The sequence below is a fragment of the Crinia signifera genome, chromosome 9, assembly GCF_055691185.1.
Source record: "Crinia signifera chromosome 9, ASM5569118v1, whole genome shotgun sequence".
Taxonomy (NCBI): Eukaryota; Metazoa; Chordata; class Amphibia; order Anura; family Myobatrachidae; genus Crinia; species Crinia signifera.
This window is the reverse complement of record NC_139225.1, coordinates 122,735,797-122,753,586: the sequence shown is the minus strand read 5'-3', so window position 1 is coordinate 122,753,586 and position 17,790 is coordinate 122,735,797. Positions and strand designations below refer to the sequence as shown.

Sequence of the window (17,790 nt, the reverse complement as noted above, 5' to 3'; positions counted from 1 at the left end):
TTTAGGTGCAGGTTGCTATTTTTGGAGACTTAACATGACATGTGATACATCAACTACCCATAGATACATAAAAGGGACAACTTGTACACACTCGACCACGAAGGGACTCGAACCCTCAATCTTCTGATCCGAAGTCAGACGCCTTATCCATTAGGCCACACGGTCAACTGTTCACTTTACTGCAGCCCTATGTCCAAGCTGTGATGTTTGCTGTGTAATGTAAAGACCTAAGATAATAAAACATGTGATATATCATTAATCCATAGATGCATAAAAGTTACAATCATTAACCATATGAACAAATTGAGAAAAACATTTTTATATGCACATAATGATGTTTAGAGACTCAAGATAACAAAAAAATTCATACATCAACTACCCATATATGCATAAGAGGGATAAACTGTACATATTTGACCACGAAGGTACTTGAACGCTCAAACTTCTGATCTCAGAGTCAGACGCCTTATCCTCAAAGCCAAGCAGCCAGCTCATGGCAAAATCGTAGTCCATGGAAGGTTTGGTATGAGTTATACCAATGTAAAAAAATATTTACATTCTTTGCAAGAAAGTTTGGTATAAAATGTATTATGGATAACTAACCAAGATGCAAAATATAATCTTATTGATTAATTTTCTGAGAAAGTCATATTGTTTTTTCAGCAATGCCCACATCACGTTCTTAAATAAAATTGAACTCTTCTGAGAAATAGAAATAATTTGCATTGGACAACACATGTTAATGTATTCCAAATTTGCTAAAAGAAAAGGAATTAGCTCCACCTCTAAATCTTTTAAAATGTGTTTGTCACTCACCACTACACATCTGCATTTTTTATTTGAGAAGAAACATTTGTAAAAACAAGCACTTGGGTGACAAACTAAGATAAAATAAATCATTTTAATTATTGATTTTGAGAGAAAGTCAAATTGTTCAGTAAAGATCACCTCCAAAACTTAAAATGTTTAGAACACAAAATCGGGAAATTATTTTTTATGTGCAGGCTGCGATTTTTAGAGACCTAACATGACATGTGATACATCAACTACCCTTAGATGCATAAAAGGGACAACTTGTACACAATCGACCACGAAGGGACTCGAACCCTCAATCTTCTGATCCGAAGTCAGACGCCTTATCCATTAGGCCACGCGGTCAACTGCTCACTTACCTGCATGCCTATGTCCAAGCTGTTGTGATTGCTGTGTATTGTAGAGACCTAAGATGACCTAACATGTGATATGGCATTAATCGATAGATGCATAAAAGTTACAATCATTAACCCTACATCTAAATTGAGAAAAATATTTTTTTGTATGCACACAGTGATGTTTAGAGCCATAAGATAACATAACACTTAATACGTCAACTAACCATAGATGCATAAAATGGACAACTTGTACACACTCGACCACGAAGGGACTCGAACCCTCAATCTTCTGATCCGAAGTCAGACGCCTTATCCATTAGGCCACACGGTCAACTGTTCACTTTACTGCAGCCCTATGTCCAAGCTGTGATGTTTGCTGTGTAATGTAAAGACCTAAGATAATAAAACATGTGATATATCATTAATCCATAGATGCATAAAAGTTACAATCATGAACCATACGAACAAATTGAGAAAAACATTTTTATATGCACATAATGATGTTTAGAGACTCAAGATAACAAAAAAATTCATACATCAACTACCCATATATGCATAAGAGGGATAAACTGTACACATTTGACCACGAAGGTACTTGAAAGCTCAAACTTCTGATCTCAGAGTCAGACGCCTTATCCTGAAAGCCAAGCAGCCAGCTCATGGCAAAATTGTAGTCCATGGAAGGTTTGGTATGAGTTATACCAATGTAAAAAAATATTTACATTCTTTGCAAGAAAGTTTGGTATAAAATGTATTATGGATAACTAACCAAGATGCAAAATATAATCTTATTGATTAATTTTCTGAGAAAGTCATATTGTTTTTTCAGCAATGCCCACATCACGTTCTTAAATAAAATTGAACTCTTCTGAGAAATAGAAATACTTTGCGTCGGACAACACGTTAATGTATTCCAAATTTGCTAAAAGAAAAGGAATTAGCTCCACCTCTAAATCTTTTAAAATGTGTTTGTCACTCACCACTACACATCTGCATTTTTTATTTGAGAAGAAACATTTGTAAAAACAAGCACTTGGGTGACAACCTAAGATCCAATAAATCATTTTAATTATTGATTTTGAGAGAAAGTCAAATTGTTCAGTAAAGATCACCTCCAAAACTTAAAATGTTTAGAACACAAAATCGGGAAATTATTTTTTATGTGCAGGCTGCGATTTTTAGAGACCTAACATGACATGTGATACATCAACTACCCATAGATACATAAAAGGGACAACTTGTACACACTCGACCACGAAGGGACTCGAACCCTCAATCTTCTGATCAGAAGTCAGACGCCTTATCCATTAGGCCACGCGGTCAACTGCTCACTTATCTGCATGCCTATGTCCAACCTGTTGTGATTGCTGTGTATTGTAGAGACCTAAGATGACCTAACATGTGATATGGCATTAATCCATAGATGCATAAAAGTTACAATCATTAACCCTACATCTAAATTGAGAAAAATATTTTTTTTGTATGCACACAGTGATGTTTAGAGCCATAAGATAACATAACACTTAATACGTCAACTACCCATAGATGCATAAAATGGACAACTTGTACACACTCGACCACGAAGGGACTCGAACCTTAAATCTTCTGATCCGAAGTCAGACACCTTATCCATTAGGCCACACGGTCAACTGTTCACTTTACTACAGCCCTATGTCCAAGCTGTGATGTTTGCTGTGTAATGTAAAGACCTAAGATAATAAAACATGTGATATATCATTAATCCATAGATGCATAAAAGTTACAATCATTAACCATACGAACAAATTGAGAAAAACATTTTTATATGCACATAATGATGTTTAGAGACTCAAGATAACAAAAAAATTCATACATCAACTACCCATATATGCATAAGAGGGATAAACTGTACACATTTGACCACGAAGGTACTTGAACGCTCAAACTTCTGATCTCAGAGTCAGACGCCTTATCCTCAAAGCAAAGCAGCCAGCTCATGGCAAAAGCGTAGTCCATGGAAGGTTTGGTATGATCTATACCAATGTAAAAAAATATTTACATTCTTTGCAAGAAAGTTTGGTATAAAATGTATTATGGATAACTAACCAAGATGCAAAATATAATCTTATTGATTAATTTTCTGAGAAAGTCATATTGTTTTTTCAGCAATGCCCACATCACGTTCTTAAATAAAATTGAACTCTTCTGAGAAATAGAAATACTTTGCATCGGACAACACATGTTAATGTATTCCAAATTTGCTAAAAGAAAAGGAATTAGCTCCACCTCTAAATCTTTTAAAATGTGTTTGTCACTCACCACTACACATCTGCATTTTTTATTTGAGAAGAAACATTTGTAAAAACAAGCACTTGGGTGACAACCTAAGATCCAATAAATCATTTTAATTATTGATTTTGAGAGAAAGTCAAATTGTTCAGTAAAGATCACCTCCAAAACTTAAAATGTTTAGAACACAAAATCGGGAAATTATTTTTTATGTGCAGGCTGCGATTTTTAGAGACCTAACATGACATGTGATACATCAACTACCCATAGATACATAAAAGGGACAACTTGTACACACTCGACCACGAAGGGACTCGAACCCTCAATCTTCTGATCCGAAGTCAGACGCCTTATCCATTAGGCCACACGGTCAACTGTTCACTTCACTGCATCCCTATGTCCAAGCTGTGATGTTTGCTGTGTAATGTAAAGACCTAAGATAATAAAACATGTGATATATCATTAATGCATAGATGCATAAAAGTTACAATCATTAACCATACGAACAAATTGAGAAAAACATTTTTATATGCACATAATGATGTTTAGAGACTCAAGATAACAAAAAAATTCATACATCAACTACCCATATATGCATAAGAGGGATAAACTGTACACATTTGACCACGAAGGTACTTGAACACTCAAACTTCTGATCTCAGAGTCAGACACCTTATCCTCAAAGCCAAGCAGCCAGCTCATGGCAAAATTGTAGTCCATGGAAGGTTTGGTATGAGTTATACCAATGTAAAAAAAATATTTACATTATTTGCAAGAAAGTTTGGTATAAAATGTATTATGGATAACTAACCAAGATGCAAAATATAATCTTATTGATTAATTTTCTGAGAAAGTCATATTGTTTTTTCAGCAATGCCCACATCACGTTCTTAAATAAAATTGAACTCTTCTGAGAAATAGAAATACTTTGCATCGGACAACACATGTTAATGTATTCCAAATTTGCTAAAAGAAAAGGAATTAGCTCCACCTCTAAATCTTTTAAAATGTGTTTGTCACTCACCACTACACATCTGCATTTTTTATTTGAGAAGAAACATTTGTAAAAACAAGCACTTGGGTGACAACCTAAGATCCAATAAATCATTTTAATTAATAATTTTGAGAGAAAGTCAAATTGTTCAGTAAAGATCACCTCCAAAACTTAAAATGTTTAGAACACAAAATCGGGAAATTATTTTTTATGTGCAGGCTACGATTTTTAGAGACCTAACATGACATGTGATACATCAACTACCCATAGATACATAAAAGGGACAACTTGTACACACTCGACCACGAAGGGACTTGAACCCTCAATCTTCTGATCCGAAGTAAGACGCCTTATCCATTAGGCCACGCAGTCAACTGCTCACTTACCTGCATGCCTATATCCAAGCTGTTGTGATTGCTGTGTTTTGTAGAGACCTAAGATGACCTAACATGTGATATGGCATTAATCCATAGATGCATAAAAGTTACAATCATTAACCCTACATCTAAACTGAGAAAAATATTTTTTTGTATGCACACAGTGATGTTTAGAGCCATAAGATAACATAACACTTAATACGTCAACTACCCATAGATGCATAAAATGGACAACTTGTACACACTCGACCATGAAGGGACTCGAACCCTCAATCTTCTGATCCGAAGTCAGACGCCTTATCCATTAGGCCACACGGTCAACTGTTCAATTTACTGCAGCCCTATGTCCAAGCTGTGATGTTTGCTGTGTAATGTAAAGACCTAAGATAATAAAACATGTGATATATCATTAATCCATAGATGCATAAAAGTTACAATCATTAACCATATGAACAAATTGAGAAAAACATTTTTATATGCACATAATGATGTTTAGAGACTCAAGATAACAAAAAAATTCATACATCAACTACCCATATATGCATAAGAGGGATAAACTGTACACATTTGACCACGAAGGTACTTGAACGCTCAAACTTCTGATCTCAGAGTCAGACGCCTTATCCTCAAAGCCAAGCAGCCAGCTCATGGCAAAATCGTAGTCCATGGAAGGTTTGGTATGAGTTATACCAATGTAAAAAAATATTTACATTCTTTGCAAGAAAGTTTGGTATAAAATGTATTATGGATAACTAACCAAGATGCAAAATATAATCTTATTGATTAATTTTCTGAGAAAGTCATATTGTTTTTTCAGCAATGCCCACATCACGTTCTTAAATAAAATTGAACTCTTCTGAGAAATAGAAATAATTTGCATTGGACAACACATGTTAATGTATTCCAAATTTGCTAAAAGAAAAGGAATTAGCTCCACCTCTAAATCTTTTAAAATGTGTTTGTCACTCACCACTACACATCTGCATTTTTTATTTGAGAAGAAACATTTGTAAAAACAAGCACTTGGGTGACAACCTAAGATCCAATAAATCATTTTAATTATTGATTTTGAGAGAAAGTCAAATTGTTCAGTAAAGATCACCTCCAAAACTTAAAATGTTTAAAGCACAAAATTGGGAAAAAAATGTTTAGGTGCAGGTTGCTATTTTTGGAGACTTAACATGACATGTGATACATCAACTACCCATAGATACATAAAAGGGACAACTTGTACACACTCGACCACGAAGGGACTCGAACCCTCAATCTTCTGATCCGAAGTCAGACGCCTTATCCATTAGGCCACACGGTCAACTGTTCACTTTACTGCAGCCCTATGTCCAAGCTGTGATGTTTGCTGTGTAATGTAAAGACCTAAGATAATAAAACATGTGATATATCATTAATCCATAGATGCATAAAAGTTACAATCATTAACCATATGAACAAATTGAGAAAAACATTTTTATATGCACATAATGATGTTTAGAGACTCAAGATAACAAAAAAATTCATACATCAACTACCCATATATGCATAAGAGGGATAAACTGTACATATTTGACCACGAAGGTACTTGAACGCTCAAACTTCTGATCTCAGAGTCAGACGCCTTATCCTCAAAGCCAAGCAGCCAGCTCATGGCAAAATCGTAGTCCATGGAAGGTTTGGTATGAGTTATACCAATGTAAAAAAATATTTACATTCTTTGCAAGAAAGTTTGGTATAAAATGTATTATGGATAACTAACCAAGATGCAAAATATAATCTTATTGATTAATTTTCTGAGAAAGTCATATTGTTTTTTCAGCAATGCCCACATCACGTTCTTAAATAAAATTGAACTCTTCTGAGAAATAGAAATAATTTGCATTGGACAACACATGTTAATGTATTCCAAATTTGCTAAAAGAAAAGGAATTAGCTCCACCTCTAAATCTTTTAAAATGTGTTTGTCACTCACCACTACACATCTGCATTTTTTATTTGAGAAGAAACATTTGTAAAAACAAGCACTTGGGTGACAACCTAAGATCCAATAAATCATTTTAATTATTGATTTTGAGAGAAAGTCAAATTGTTCAGTAAAGATCACCTCCAAAACTTAAAATGTTTAAAGCACAAAATTGGGAAAAAAATGTTTAGGTGCAGGTTGCTATTTTTGGAGACTTAACATGACATGTGATACATCAACTACCCATAGATACATAAAAGGGACAACTTGTACACACTCGACCACGAAGGGACTCGAACCCTCAATCTTCTGATCCGAAGTCAGACGCCTTATCCATTAGGCCACACGGTCAACTGTTCACTTTACTGCAGCCCTATGTCCAAGCTGTGATGTTTGCTGTGTAATGTAAAGACCTAAGATAATAAAACATGTGATATATCATTAATCCATAGATGCATAAAAGTTACAATCATTAACCATATGAACAAATTGAGAAAAACATTTTTATATGCACATAATGATGTTTAGAGACTCAAGATAACAAAAATATTCATACATCAACTACCCATATATGCATAAGAGGGATAAACTGTACACATTTGACCACGAAGGTACTTGAACGCTCAAACTTCTGATCTCAGAGTCAGACGCCTTATCCTCAAAGCCAAGCAGCCAGCTCATGGCAAAATTGTAGTCCATGGAAGGTTTGGTATGAGTTATACCAATGTAAAAAAAATATTTACATTCTTTGCAAGAAAGTTTGGTATAAAATGTATTATGGATAACTAACCAAGATGCAAAATATAATCTTATTGATTAATTTTCTGAGAAAGTCATATTGTTTTTTCAGCAATGCCCACATCACGTTCTTAAATAAAATTGAACTCTTCTGAGAAATAGAAATACTTTGCATCGGACAACACATGTTAATGTATTCCAAATTTGCTAAAAGAAAAGGAATTAGCTCCACCTCTAAATCTTTTAAAATGTGTTTGTCACTCACCACTACACATCTGCATTTTTTATTTGAGAAGAAACATTTGTAAAAACAAGCACTTGGGTGACAAACTAAGATAAAATAAATCATTTTAATTATTGATTTTGAGAGAAAGTCAAATTGTTCAGTAAAGATCACCTCCAAAACTTAAAATGTTTAGAACACAAAATCGGGAAATTATTTTTTATGTGCAGGCTGCGATTTTTAGAGACCTAACATGACATGTGATACATCAACTACCCATAGATACATAAAAGGGACAACTTGTACACACTCGACCACGAAGGGACTCGAACCCTCAATCTTCTGATCAGAAGTCAGACGCCTTATCCATTAGGCCACGCGGTCAACTGCTCACTTATCTGCATGCCTATGTCCAACCTGTTGTGATTGCTGTGTATTGTAGAGACCTAAGATGACCTAACATGTGATATGGCATTAATCCATAGATGCATAAAAGTTACAATCATTAACCCTACATCTAAATTGAGAAAAATATTTTTTTTGTATGCACACAGTGATGTTTAGAGCCATAAGATAACATAACACTTAATACGTCAACTACCCATAGATGCATAAAATGGACAACTTGTACACACTCGACCACGAAGGGACTCGAACCTTAAATCTTCTGATCCGAAGTCAGACACCTTATCCATTAGGCCACACGGTCAACTGTTCACTTTACTACAGCCCTATGTCCAAGCTGTGATGTTTGCTGTGTAATGTAAAGACCTAAGATAATAAAACATGTGATATATCATTAATCCATAGATGCATAAAAGTTACAATCATTAACCATACGAACAAATTGAGAAAAACATTTTTATATGCACATAATGATGTTTAGAGACTCAAGATAACAAAAAAATTCATACATCAACTACCCATATATGCATAAGAGGGATAAACTGTACACATTTGACCACGAAGGTACTTGAACGCTCAAACTTCTGATCTCAGAGTCAGACGCCTTATCCTCAAAGCAAAGCAGCCAGCTCATGGCAAAAGCGTAGTCCATGGAAGGTTTGGTATGATCTATACCAATGTAAAAAAATATTTACATTCTTTGCAAGAAAGTTTGGTATAAAATGTATTATGGATAACTAACCAAGATGCAAAATATAATCTTATTGATTAATTTTCTGAGAAAGTCATATTGTTTTTTCAGCAATGCCCACATCACGTTCTTAAATAAAATTGAACTCTTCTGAGAAATAGAAATACTTTGCATCGGACAACACATGTTAATGTATTCCAAATTTGCTAAAAGAAAAGGAATTAGCTCCACCTCTAAATCTTTTAAAATGTGTTTGTCACTCACCACTACACATCTGCATTTTTTATTTGAGAAGAAACATTTGTAAAAACAAGCACTTGGGTGACAACCTAAGATCCAATAAATCATTTTAATTATTGATTTTGAGAGAAAGTCAAATTGTTCAGTAAAGATCACCTCCAAAACTTAAAATGTTTAGAACACAAAATCGGGAAATTATTTTTTATGTGCAGGCTGCGATTTTTAGAGACCTAACATGACATGTGATACATCAACTACCCATAGATACATAAAAGGGACAACTTGTACACACTCGACCACGAAGGGACTCGAACCCTCAATCTTCTGATCCGAAGTCAGACGCCTTATCCATTAGGCCACACGGTCAACTGTTCACTTCACTGCATCCCTATGTCCAAGCTGTGATGTTTGCTGTGTAATGTAAAGACCTAAGATAATAAAACATGTGATATATCATTAATGCATAGATGCATAAAAGTTACAATCATTAACCATACGAACAAATTGAGAAAAACATTTTTATATGCACATAATGATGTTTAGAGACTCAAGATAACAAAAAAATTCATACATCAACTACCCATATATGCATAAGAGGGATAAACTGTACACATTTGACCACGAAGGTACTTGAACACTCAAACTTCTGATCTCAGAGTCAGACACCTTATCCTCAAAGCCAAGCAGCCAGCTCATGGCAAAATTGTAGTCCATGGAAGGTTTGGTATGAGTTATACCAATGTAAAAAAAATATTTACATTATTTGCAAGAAAGTTTGGTATAAAATGTATTATGGATAACTAACCAAGATGCAAAATATAATCTTATTGATTAATTTTCTGAGAAAGTCATATTGTTTTTTCAGCAATGCCCACATCACGTTCTTAAATAAAATTGAACTCTTCTGAGAAATAGAAATACTTTGCATCGGACAACACATGTTAATGTATTCCAAATTTGCTAAAAGAAAAGGAATTAGCTCCACCTCTAAATCTTTTAAAATGTGTTTGTCACTCACCACTACACATCTGCATTTTTTATTTGAGAAGAAACATTTGTAAAAACAAGCACTTGGGTGACAACCTAAGATCCAATAAATCATTTTAATTAATAATTTTGAGAGAAAGTCAAATTGTTCAGTAAAGATCACCTCCAAAACTTAAAATGTTTAGAACACAAAATCGGGAAATTATTTTTTATGTGCAGGCTACGATTTTTAGAGACCTAACATGACATGTGATACATCAACTACCCATAGATACATAAAAGGGACAACTTGTACACACTCGACCACGAAGGGACTTGAACCCTCAATCTTCTGATCCGAAGTAAGACGCCTTATCCATTAGGCCACGCAGTCAACTGCTCACTTACCTGCATGCCTATATCCAAGCTGTTGTGATTGCTGTGTTTTGTAGAGACCTAAGATGACCTAACATGTGATATGGCATTAATCCATAGATGCATAAAAGTTACAATCATTAACCCTACATCTAAACTGAGAAAAATATTTTTTTGTATGCACACAGTGATGTTTAGAGCCATAAGATAACATAACACTTAATACGTCAACTACCCATAGATGCATAAAATGGACAACTTGTACACACTCGACCATGAAGGGACTCGAACCCTCAATCTTCTGATCCGAAGTCAGACGCCTTATTCATTAGGCCACACGGTCAACTGTTCAATTTACTGCAGCCCTATGTCCAAGCTGTGATGTTTGCTGTGTGATGTAAAGACCTAAGATAATAAAACATGTGATATATCATTAATCCATAGATGCATAAAAGTTACAATCATTAACCATACGAACAAATTGAGAAAAACATTTTAATATGCACATAATGATGTTTAGAGACTCAAGATAAACAAAAAATGTCATACATTAACTACCCATATATGCATAAGAGTACACATTTGACCACGAAGGTACTTGAACGCTCAAACTTCTGATCTCAGAGTCAGACGCCTTATCCTCAAAGCCAAGCAGCCAGCTCATGGCAAAATTGTAGTCCATGGAAGGTTTGGTATGAGTTATACCAATGTAAAAAAATATTTACATTCTTTGCAAAAAAGTTTGGTATGAAATGTATTATGGATAACTAACCAAGATGCAAAATATAATCTTATTGATTAATTTTCTGAGAAAGTCATATTGTTTTTTCAGCAATGCCCACATCAAGTTCTTAAATAAAATTGAACTCTTCTGAGAAATAGAAATACTTTGCATCGGACAACACATGTTAATGTATTCCAAATTTGCTAAAAGAAAAGGAATTAGCTCCACCTCTAAATCTTTTAACCCCTTCCTGACACAGCATGTTTTTGCCTTCCTGACAGAGCCCTTTTTTTCAAATCTGACATGTATCACTTAAGTGGGGATAACTTTTTTTTGCTTTTACTTATCCCAGTGATTTTGAGATTGTTTTCTCGTGACACATTGTACTTCAAATTAGTGGTAAATTTGGGTCGATACAGTCTGTGTTTTTTTGTGAAAAATACCAAAATGTCGTAAAAAAATGGAAAATTTAGCAATTTGCAAAATGTTAAATTTTCTGCTTGTGAGACAAATAATCATACCACTCAAAATAGTTAATAACTAACATAGACCATATGTCTACTTTATGTTTCCATCATTATTTCAACTTCCTTTTAATTTTTTTGGACACTAGGAGGCTTACAATATGAATAGCAAATTCTCAAATTTTCAAGAAAATTTCAAACACTGATTTTTTTAGGGACCAGTTCAGTTCTGATGTGACTTTGAGGGACTTGTATGTGAGACACCCCCATAAATGATGCCATTTCAAAAACTGCACCCCTCACAGTATTCAAAACAGCATTTTGGAAGTTTGTTAACCCTTTAGGTGTTTCACAGGAATTAAAACAAAGTGTAGGTGAAATTTCAAAATTTCATTTTTTTTGCAGATTTGCAATTTTAATACATTTTTCTAAGGAACACCGTAGATTTTACTAGAGAAATGTGACTAAAATTGATTCCCCCAATTCTTTTGTTTTCATAAATATCCTATATGTGGCCCTAGTGTGCACGTTGACCAAACTACAGGCTTCATAATAGAAGGAGCACCTACTTGATTTTGGAGCCTCCTTTTTATGAGATTATTTTTTAGGCACCATGTAGGTTTCTAGGCACCATAAGATGCTAAAATTTAGGAACCCCCCCACAAGTGACCCCATTTTGCAAACTACACCCATCAGGGAATTCATCTAGGGGTATAGTGTACATTTCAAACCCCCAGGGGTTTCACCAATTGTGGTACAACTGGGCAGTGAAAATGAAAAATTAAATTATTTACACAAAAATGCTTTTCTGGCTCAAAATTTTTCATTTTCACAAGGAATGAAGGAGACAAAGCACCCCAAAATCTGTGCCCCAATTTCTCCCGAGTACGGCAATGCCTCACATGTGACCAAAAAATACCATTTGGGTGCATGGCAGGACTCAGAAGGGAAGGAGTGATTTTGGGATTTTGCAGCTCAGATTCTGGTGGAATGTTGGTGGGTGCTATGTCGCATTAGCAAGACCCCCCAAGCACCAATACAGTGGAACCCCCCCACAAGTGACCCCATTTTGCAAACTACACCCCTCAGGGAATTCATCTAGGGGTATAGTGTACATTTCATACCCCCAGGGGTTTCACCAATTTTGATACAACTGGGCTGTGCAAATGAAAAATTACATTTTTTACACAAAAATGCAGTTCTGGCTCAAAATTTTTCATTTTCACAAGGAATGAAGGAGACAAAGCACCTCAAAATCTGTGCCCCAATTTCTCCCGAGTACGGCAATGCCTCACGTGTGACCAAAAAATACCATTTGGGTGCATGGCAGGACTCAGAAGGGAAGGAGTGATTTTGGGATTTTGCAGCTCAGATTCTGGTGGAATGTTGGTGGGTGCTATGTCGCATTAGCAAGACCCCCCAAGCACCAATACAGTGGAACCCCCCCACAAGTGACCCCATTTTGCAAACTACACCCCTCAGGGAATTCATCTAGGGGTATAGTGTACATTTCATACCCCCAGGGGTTTCACCAATTTTGATACAACTGGGCTGTGCAAATGAAAAATTACATTTTTTACACAAAAATGCAGTTCTGGCTCAAAATTTTTCATTTTCACAAGGAATGAAGGAGACAAAGCACCCCAAAATCTGTGCCCCAATTTCTCCCGAGTACGGCAATGCCTCACATGTGACCAAAAAATACCATTTGGGTGCATGGCAGGACTCAGAAGGGAAGGAGTGATTTTGGGATTTTGCAGCTCAGATTCTGGTGGAATGTTGGTGGGTGCTATGTCGCATTAGCAAGACCCCCCAAGCACCAATACAGTGGAACCCCCCCACAAGTGACCCCATTTTGCAAACTACACCCCTCAGGGAATTCATCTAGGGGTATAGTGTACATTTCAAACCCCCAGGGGTTTCACCAATTTTGATACAACTAGGCAGTGAAAATGAAAAATTACATTTTTTTACACAAAAATGCAGTTCTGGCTCAAAATTTTTCATTTTCACAAGGAATGAAGGAGACAAAGCACCCCAAAATCTGTGCCCCAATTTCTCCCGAGTACGGCAATGCCTCACATGTGACCAAAAAATACCATTTGGGTGCATGGCAGGACTCAGAAGGGAAGGAGTGATTTTGGGATTTTGCAGCTCAGATTCTGGTGGAATGTTGGTGGGTGCTATGTCGCATTAGCAAGACCCCCCAAGCACCAATACAGTGGAACCCCCCCACAAGTGACCCCATTTTGCAAACTACACCCCTCAGGGAATTCATCTAGGGGTATAGTGTACATTTCATACCCCCAGGGGTTTCACCAATTTTGATACAACTGGGCTGTGCAAATGAAAAATTACATTTTTTACACAAAAATGCAGTTCTGGCTCAAAATTTTTCATTTTCACAAGGAATGAAGGAGACAAAGCACCCCAAAATCTGTGCCCCAATTTCTCCCGAGTACGGCAATGCCTCACATGTGACCAAAAAATACCATTTGGGTGCATGGCAGGACTCAGAAGGGAAGGAGTGATTTTGGGATTTTGCAGCTCAGATTCTGGTGGAATGTTGGTGGGTGCTATGTCGCATTAGCAAGACCCCCCAAGCACCAATACAGTGGAACCCCCCCACAAGTGACCCCATTTTGCAAACTACACCCCTCAGGGAATTCATCTAGGGGTATAGTGTACATTTCATACCCCCAGGGGTTTCACCAATTTTGATACAACTGGGCTGTGCAAATGAAAAATTACATTTTTTACACAAAAATGCAGTTCTGGCTCAAAATTTTTCATTTTCACAAGGAATGAAGGAGACAAAGCACCCCAAAATCTGTGCCCCAATTTCTCCCGAGTACGGCAATGCCTCACATGTGACCAAAAAATACCATTTGGGTGCATGGCAGGACTCAGAAGGGAAGGAGTGATTTTGGGATTTTGCAGCTCAGATTCTGGTGGAATGTTGGTGGGTGCTATGTCGCATTAGCAAGACCCCCCAAGCACCAATACAGTGGAACCCCCCCACAAGTGACCCCATTTTGCAAACTACACCCCTCAGGGAATTCATCTAGGGGTATAGTGTACATTTCAAACCCCCAGGGGTTTCACCAATTTTGATACAACTGGGCAGTGAAAATGAAAAATTACATTTTTTTACACAAAAATGCAGTTCTGGCTCAAAATTTTTCATTTTCACAAGGAATGAAGGAGACAAAGCACCCCAAAATCTGTGCCCCAATTTCTCCCGAGTACGGCAATGCCTCACATGTGACCAAAAAATACCATTTGGGTGCATGGCAGGACTCAGAAGGGAAGGAGTGATTTTGGGATTTTGCAGCTCAGATTCTGGTGGAATGTTGGTGGGTGCTATGTCGCATTAGCAAGACCCCCCAAGCACCAATACAGTGGAACCCCCCCACAAGTGACCCCATTTTGCAAACTACACCCCTCAGGGAATTCATCTAGGGGTATAGTGTACATTTCATACCCCCAGGGGTTTCACCAATTTTGATACAACTGGGCTGTGCAAATGAAAAATTACATTTTTTACACAAAAATGCAGTTCTGGCTCAAAATTTTTCATTTTCACAAGGAATGAAGGAGACAAAGCACCCCAAAATCTGTGCCCCAATTTCTCCCGAGTACGGCAATGCCTCACATGTGACCAAAAAATACCATTTGGGTGCATGGCAGGACTCAGAAGGGAAGGAGTGATTTTGGGATTTTGCAGCTCAGATTCTGGTGGAATGTTGGTGGGTGCTATGTCGCATTAGCAAGACCCCCCAAGCACCAATACAGTGGAACCCCCCCACAAGTGACCCCATTTTGCAAACTACACCCCTCAGGGAATTCATCTAGGGGTATAGTGTACATTTCATACCCCCAGGGGTTTCACCAATTTTGATACAACTGGGCTGTGCAAATGAAAAATTACATTTTTTACACAAAAATGCAGTTCTGGCTCAAAATTTTTCATTTTCACAAGGAATGAAGGAGACAAAGCACCCCAAAATCTGTGCCCCAATTTCTCCCGAGTACGGCAATGCCTCACATGTGACCAAAAAATACCATTTGGGTGCATGGCAGGACTCAGAAGGGAAGGAGTGATTTTTGGATTTTGCAGCTCAGATTCTGGTGGAATGCTGGTGGGTGCTATGTCGCATTAGCAAGACCCCCCAAGCACCAATACAGTGGAACCCCCCCACAAGTGACCCCATTTTGCAAACTACACCCCTCAGGGAATTCATCTAGGGGTATAGTGTACATTTCATACCCCCAGGGGTTTCACCAATTTTGATACAACTGGGCTGTGCAAATGAAAAATTACATTTTTTAACACAAAAATGCAGTTCTGGCTCAAAATTTTTCATTTTCACAAGGAATGAAGGAGACAAAGCACCTCAAAATCTGTGCCCCAATTTCTCCCGAGTACGGCAATGCCTCACGTGTGACCAAAAAATACCATTTGGGTGCATGGCAGGACTCAGAAGGGAAGGAGTGATTTTGGGATTTTGCAGCTCAGATTCTGGTGGAATGTTGGTGGGTGCTATGTCGCATTAGCAAGACCCCCCAAGCACCAATACAGTGGAACCCCCCCACAAGTGACCCCATTTTGCAAACTACACCCCTCAGGGAATTCATCTAGGGGTATAGTGTACATTTCATACCCCCAGGGGTTTCACCAATTTTGATACAACTGGGCTGTGCAAATGAAAAATTACATTTTTTACACAAAAATGCAGTTCTGGCTCAAAATTTTTCATTTTCACAAGGAATGAAGGAGACAAAGCACCCCAAAATCTGTGCCCCAATTTCTCCCGAGTACGGCAATGCCTCACATGTGACCAAAAAATACCATTTGGGTGCATGGCAGGACTCAGAAGGGAAGGAGTGATTTTGGGATTTTGCAGCTCAGATTCTGGTGGAATGTTGGTGGGTGCTATGTCGCATTAGCAAGACCCCCCAAGCACCAATACAGTGGAACCCCCCCACAAGTGACCCCATTTTGCAAACTACACCCCTCAGGGAATTCATCTAGGGGTATAGTGTACATTTCAAACCCCCAGGGGTTTCACCAATTTTGATACAACTAGGCAGTGAAAATGAAAAATTACATTTTTTTACACAAAAATGCAGTTCTGGCTCAAAATTTTTAATTTTCACAAGGAATGAAGGAGACAAAGCACCCCAAAATCTGTGCCCCAATTTCTCCCGAGTACGGCAATGCCTCACATGTGACCAAAAAATACCATTTGGGTGCATGGCAGGACTCAGAAGGGAAGGAGTGATTTTGGGATTTTGCAGCTCAGATTCTGGTGGAATGTTGGTGGGTGCTATGTCGCATTAGCAAGACCCCCCAAGCACCAATACAGTGGAACCCCTCCACAAGTGACCCCATTTTGCAAACTACACCCCTCAGGGAATTCATCTAGGGGTATAGTGTACATTTCATACCCCCAGGGGTTTCACCAATTTTGATACAACTGGGCTGTGCAAATGAAAAATTACATTTTTTACACAAAAATGCAGTTCTGGCTCAAAATTTTTCATTTTCACAAGGAATGAAGGAGACAAAGCACCCCAAAATCTGTGCCCCAATTTCTCCCGAGTACGGCAATGCCTCACATGTGACCAAAAAATACCATTTGGGTGCATGGCAGGACTCAGAAGGGAAGGAGTGATTTTGGGATTTTGCAGCTCAGATTCTGGTGGAATGTTGGTGGGTGCTATGTCGCATTAGCAAGACCCCCCAAGCACCAATACAGTGGAACCCCCCCACAAGTGACCCCATTTTGCAAACTACACCCCTCAGGGAATTCATCTAGGGGTATAGTGTACATTTCATACCCCCAGGGGTTTCACCAATTTTGATACAACTGGGCTGTGCAAATGAAAAATTACATTTTTTACACAAAAATGCAGTTCTGGCTCAAAATTTTTCATTTTCACAAGGAATGAAGGAGACAAAGCACCCCAAAATCTGTGCCCCAATTTCTCCCGAGTACGGCAATGCCTCACATGTGACCAAAAAATACCATTTGGGTGCATGGCAGGACTCAGAAGGGAAGGAGTGATTTTGGGATTTTGCAGCTCAGATTCTGGTGGAATGTTGGTGGGTGCTATGTCGCATTAGCAAGACCCCCCAAGCACCAATACAGTGGAAGCCCCCCACAAGTGACCCCATTTTGCAAACTACACCCCTCAGGGAATTCATCTAGGGGTA

At 37.6% G+C, this 17,790-nt stretch overlaps 13 non-coding genes across 13 annotated transcripts; all 13 read right to left on the bottom strand.

Annotated features, from left to right (window-relative positions):
- Window positions 1–92: 92 nt before the first annotated feature.
- TRNAR-UCG (transfer RNA arginine (anticodon UCG)) lies at window positions 93–165 on the bottom strand. Its single transcript has one exon. It is a non-coding gene; the product is annotated as a tRNA-Arg (tRNA).
- Window positions 166–1,085: 920 nt separating this feature from the next.
- On the bottom strand, window positions 1,086–1,158 carry TRNAR-UCG (transfer RNA arginine (anticodon UCG)). Its single transcript has one exon. It is a non-coding gene; the product is annotated as a tRNA-Arg (tRNA).
- Window positions 1,159–1,409: 251 nt separating this feature from the next.
- Window positions 1,410–1,482, bottom strand: TRNAR-UCG (transfer RNA arginine (anticodon UCG)). Its single transcript has one exon. It is a non-coding gene; the product is annotated as a tRNA-Arg (tRNA).
- A 918-nt stretch (window positions 1,483–2,400) lies between these two features.
- Window positions 2,401–2,473, bottom strand: TRNAR-UCU (transfer RNA arginine (anticodon UCU)). Its single transcript has one exon. It is a non-coding gene; the product is annotated as a tRNA-Arg (tRNA).
- Window positions 2,474–3,718: 1,245 nt separating this feature from the next.
- Window positions 3,719–3,791, bottom strand: TRNAR-UCG (transfer RNA arginine (anticodon UCG)). The gene has a single exon. It is a non-coding gene; the product is annotated as a tRNA-Arg (tRNA).
- Window positions 3,792–4,712: 921 nt separating this feature from the next.
- On the bottom strand, window positions 4,713–4,785 carry TRNAR-UCG (transfer RNA arginine (anticodon UCG)). The gene has a single exon. It is a non-coding gene; the product is annotated as a tRNA-Arg (tRNA).
- A 251-nt stretch (window positions 4,786–5,036) lies between these two features.
- Window positions 5,037–5,109, bottom strand: TRNAR-UCG (transfer RNA arginine (anticodon UCG)). The gene has a single exon. It is a non-coding gene; the product is annotated as a tRNA-Arg (tRNA).
- A 920-nt stretch (window positions 5,110–6,029) lies between these two features.
- TRNAR-UCG (transfer RNA arginine (anticodon UCG)) lies at window positions 6,030–6,102 on the bottom strand. The gene has a single exon. It is a non-coding gene; the product is annotated as a tRNA-Arg (tRNA).
- Window positions 6,103–7,022: 920 nt separating this feature from the next.
- On the bottom strand, window positions 7,023–7,095 carry TRNAR-UCG (transfer RNA arginine (anticodon UCG)). Its single transcript has one exon. It is a non-coding gene; the product is annotated as a tRNA-Arg (tRNA).
- A 921-nt stretch (window positions 7,096–8,016) lies between these two features.
- Window positions 8,017–8,089, bottom strand: TRNAR-UCU (transfer RNA arginine (anticodon UCU)). The gene has a single exon. It is a non-coding gene; the product is annotated as a tRNA-Arg (tRNA).
- Window positions 8,090–9,334: 1,245 nt separating this feature from the next.
- TRNAR-UCG (transfer RNA arginine (anticodon UCG)) lies at window positions 9,335–9,407 on the bottom strand. The gene has a single exon. It is a non-coding gene; the product is annotated as a tRNA-Arg (tRNA).
- A 921-nt stretch (window positions 9,408–10,328) lies between these two features.
- Window positions 10,329–10,401, bottom strand: TRNAR-UCG (transfer RNA arginine (anticodon UCG)). The gene has a single exon. It is a non-coding gene; the product is annotated as a tRNA-Arg (tRNA).
- A 251-nt stretch (window positions 10,402–10,652) lies between these two features.
- On the bottom strand, window positions 10,653–10,725 carry TRNAR-UCG (transfer RNA arginine (anticodon UCG)). The gene has a single exon. It is a non-coding gene; the product is annotated as a tRNA-Arg (tRNA).
- Between the last annotated feature and the right edge of the window lie 7,065 nt (window positions 10,726–17,790).